Source organism: Prorops nasuta, unplaced genomic scaffold (genome assembly GCF_024137725.1).
Source record: "Prorops nasuta isolate Cenicafe-Biocafe unplaced genomic scaffold, Cenicafe_Pnas_1.2 PNAS00105, whole genome shotgun sequence".
NCBI classification, from domain to species: Eukaryota; Metazoa; Arthropoda; class Insecta; order Hymenoptera; family Bethylidae; genus Prorops; species Prorops nasuta.
Genome location: NW_027116902.1, coordinates 123,311 through 127,500, shown reverse-complemented (window position 1 = coordinate 127,500; position 4,190 = coordinate 123,311).

The following is a 4,190-nucleotide window of genomic DNA, read 5'->3' as shown; positions in this document are numbered from 1 at the left end:
CTAAGCTCACTCCCAACACTCTTATATGTACGAAAAGGTCCGCCGGCAGAACGGCGACGAGCCGGCTATAACATAGTCGGCCATAGGGCAAACTTCTTCGATAGGACCAAAATCAATGAGGTACTTCAAATGATGAAAAATATTTGCATAACAAAATACTTGTAAACAACATTCCAATAGTTTTAAATAATAAAATTTTATCTAAGATAACATAGTCCAACGCGGCGCATTGCTTTCGGCCGGCGGACGCAAACGCCTCGCTCGCGAGCCGACCCCTCCAACCAGCGGCTAAGTCCAACCGCGGCGCATTGCTTTCGGCCGGCGGACGCGAAAGCCTCGCTCGCGAGCCGACCCGTCCAACCAGCGGCTAAGTCCAACGCGGCGCATTGCTTTCGGGCCGACGGACCCGAACGCCTCGCTCGCGAGCCGACCCCTCCAACCAGCGGCTAAGTCCAACGCGGCGCATTGCTTTCGGCCGGCGGACGCGAAAGCCTCGCTCGCGAGCCGACCCGTCCAACCAGCGGCTAAGTCCAACGCGGCGCATTGCTTTCGGCCGGCGGACGCAAACGCCTCGCTCGCGAGCCGACCCCTCCAACCAGCGGCTAAGTCCAACGCGGCGCATTGCTTTCGGCCGGCGGACGCGAAAGCCTCGCTCGCGAGCCCGACCCGTCCAACCAGCGGCTAAGTCCAACGCGGCGCATTGCTTTGGCCGGCGGACGCGAACGCCTCGCTCGCAGAGCCGACCCGTCCAACCAGCGGCTAAGTCCCAACGCGGTGCATTGCTTTCGGCCGGCGGACGCGAACGCCTCGCTCGCGAGCCGACCCGTCCAAACAGCGGCTAAGTCCAACGCGGCGCATTGCTTTTGGCCGGCGGACCCGAACGCCTCGCTCGCGAGCCGACCCGTCCAACCAGCGGCTAAGTCCAACGCGGCGCATTGCTTTTGGCCGGCAGACCCGAACGCCTCGCTCGCGAGCCGACCCGTCCAACCAGCGGCTAAGTCCAACGCGGCGCATTGCTTTCGGCCGTCGGACCCGAACGCCTCGCTCGCGAGCCGACTCGTCCCAAACAGCGGCTAAGGTCCAACGCGGCGCATTGCTTTTGGCCGGCGGACGCGAACGCCTCGCTCGCGAGCCGACCCGTCCAACCAGCGGCTAAGTCCAACGCGGCGCATTGCTTTGGCCGGCGGACGCGAATGCCTCGCTCGCGAGCCGACCCGTCCAACCCAGCGGCTAAGTCCAACGCGGCGCGTTGCTTTTGGCCGGCGGACGCGAACGCCTCGCTCGCGAGCCGACCCCTCCAACCAGCGGCTAAGTCCAACGCGGGCGCATTGCTTTCGGCCGTCGGACCCGAACGCCTCGCTCGCGAGCCGACCCGTCCAACCAGCGGCTAAGTCCAAACGCGGCGCATTGCTTTCGGCCGTCGGACCCGAACGCCTCGCTCGCGAGCCGACCCGTCCAACCAGCGGCTAAGTCCAACGCGGCGCATTGCTTTTGGCCGGCGGACCCGAACGCTTCGCTCGCGAGCCGACCCGTCCAACCAGCGGCTAAGTCCAACGCGGCGCATTGCTTTCGGCCGTCGGACCCGAACGCCTCGCTCGCGAGCCGACCCGTCCAACCAGCGGCTAAGTCCAACGCGGCGCATTGCTTTTGGCCGGCGGACCCCGAACCGCCTCGCTCGCGAGCCGACCCGTCCAACCAGCGGCTAAGTCCAACGCGGCGCATTGCTTTCGGCCGTCGGACCCGAACGCCTCGCTCGCGAGCCGACCCGTCCAACCAGCGGCTAAGTCCAACGCGGCGCATTGCTTTTGGCCGGCGGACCCGAACGCCTCGCTCGCGAGCCGACCCGTCCAACCAGCGGCTAAGTCCAACGCGGCGCATTGCTTTCGGCCGTCGGACCCGAACGCCTCGCTCGCGAGCGACCCGTCCAACCAGCGGCTAAGTCCAACGCGGCGCATTGCTTTTGGCCGGCGGACGCGAACGCCTCGCTCGCGAGCCGACCCGTCCAACCAGCGGCTAAGTCCAACGCGGTGCATTGCTTTCGGCCGGCGGACGCGAACGCCTCGCTCGCGAAGCCGACCCGTCCAAACAGCGGCTAAGTCCAACGCGGCGCATTGCTTTCGGCCGTCGGACCCGAACGCCTCGCTCGCGAGCCGACCCCTCCAACCAGCGGCTAAGTCCAACGCGGCGCATTGCTTTTGGCCGGCGGACGCGAACGCCTCGCTCGCGAGCCGACCCGTCCAACCAGCGGCTAAGTCCCAACGCGGTGCATTGCTTTCGGCCGGCGGACGCGAACGCCTCGCTCGCGAGCCGACCCGTCCAACCAGCGGCTAAGTCCAACGCGGCGCATTGCTTTTGGCCGGCGGACCCGAACGCCTCGCTCGCGAGCCGACCCGTCCAACCAGCGGCTAAGTCCAACGCGGCGCATTGCTTTTGGCCGGCGGACCCGAACGCTTCGCTCGCGAGCCGACCCGTCCAACCAGCGGCTAAGTCCAACGCGGCGCATTGCTTTCGGCCGTCGGACCCGAACGCCTCGCTCGCGAGCCGACCCGTCCAACCAGCGGCTAAGTCCAACGCGGCGCATTGCTTTTGGCCGGCGGACCCGAACGCCTCGCTCGCGAGCCGACCCGTCCAACCAGCGGCTAAGTCCAACGCGGCGCATTGCTTTCGGCCCGTCGGACCCGAACGCCTCGCTCGCGAGCCGACCCGTCCAACCAGCGGCTAAGTCCAACGCGGCGCATTGCTTTTGGCCGGCGGACCCGAACGCCTCGCTCGCGAGGCCGACCCGTCCAACCAGCGGCTAAGTCCAACGCGGCGCATTGCTTTCGGCCGTCGGACCCGAACGCCTCGCTCGCGAGCGACCCGTCCAACCAGCGGCTAAGTCCAACGCGGCGCATTGCTTTGGCCGGCGGACGCGAACGCCTCGCTCGCGAGCCGACCCGTCCAACCAGCGGCTAAGTCCAACGCGGTGCATTGCTTTCGGCCGGCGGACGCGAACGCCTCGCTCGCGAGCCGACCCGTCCAAACAGCGGCTAAGTCCAACGCGGCGCATTGCTTTCGGCCGTCGGACCCGAACGCCTCGCTCGCGAGCCGACCCCTCCAACCAGCGGCTAAGTCCAACGCGGCGCATTGCTTTTGGCCGGCGGACGCGAACGCCTCGCTCGCGAGCCGACCCGTCCAACCAGCGGCTAAGTCCAACGCGGCGCATTGCTTTTGGCCGGCGGACGCGAATGCCTCGCTCGCGAGCCGACCCGTCCAACCAGCGGCTAAGTCCAACGCGGCGCATTGCTTTCGGCCGACGGACCCGAACGCCTCGCTCGCGAGCCGACCCCTCCAACCAGCGGCTAAGTCCAACGCGGCGCATTGCTTTCGGCCGGCGGACGCGAAAGCCTCGCTCGCGAGCCGACCCGTCCAACCAGCGGCTAAGTCCAACGCGGCGCATTGCTTTCGGCCGGCGGACGCAAACGCCTCGCTCGCGAGCCGACCCCTCCAACCAGCGGCTAAGTCCAACGCGGCGCATTGCTTTCGGCCGGCGGACGCGAAAGCCTCGCTCGCGAGCCGACCCGTCCAACCAGCGGCTAAGTCCAACGCGGCGCATTGCTTTTGGCCGGCGGACGCGAACGCCTCGCTCGCGAGCCGACCCGTCCAACCAGCGGCTAAGTCCAACGCGGTGCATTGCTTTCGGCCGGCGGACGCGAACGCCTCGCTCGCGAGCCGACCCGTCCAAACAGCGGCTAAGTCCAACGCGGCGCATTGCTTTTGGCCGGCGGACCCGAACGCCTCGCTCGCGAGCCGACCCGTCCAACCAGCGGCTAAGTCCAACGCGGCGCATTGCTTTCGGCCGTCGGACCCGAACGCCTCGCTCGCGAGCCGACCCGTCCAACCAGCGGCTAAGTCCAACGCGGCGCATTGCTTTCGGCCGTCGGACCCGAACGCCCTCGCTCGCGAGCCGACCCGTCCAACCAGCGGCTAAGTCCAACGCGGCGCATTGCTTTTGGCCGGCGGACCCGAACGCTTCGCTCGCGAGCCGACCCGTCCAACCAGCGGCTAAGTCCAACGCGGCGCATTGCTTTCGGCCGTCGGACCCGAACGCCTCGCTCGCGAGCCGACCCGTCCAACCAGCGGCTAAGTCCAACGCGGCGCATTGCTTTTGGCCGGCGGACCCGAACGCCTCGCTCGCGAGCCGACCCGTC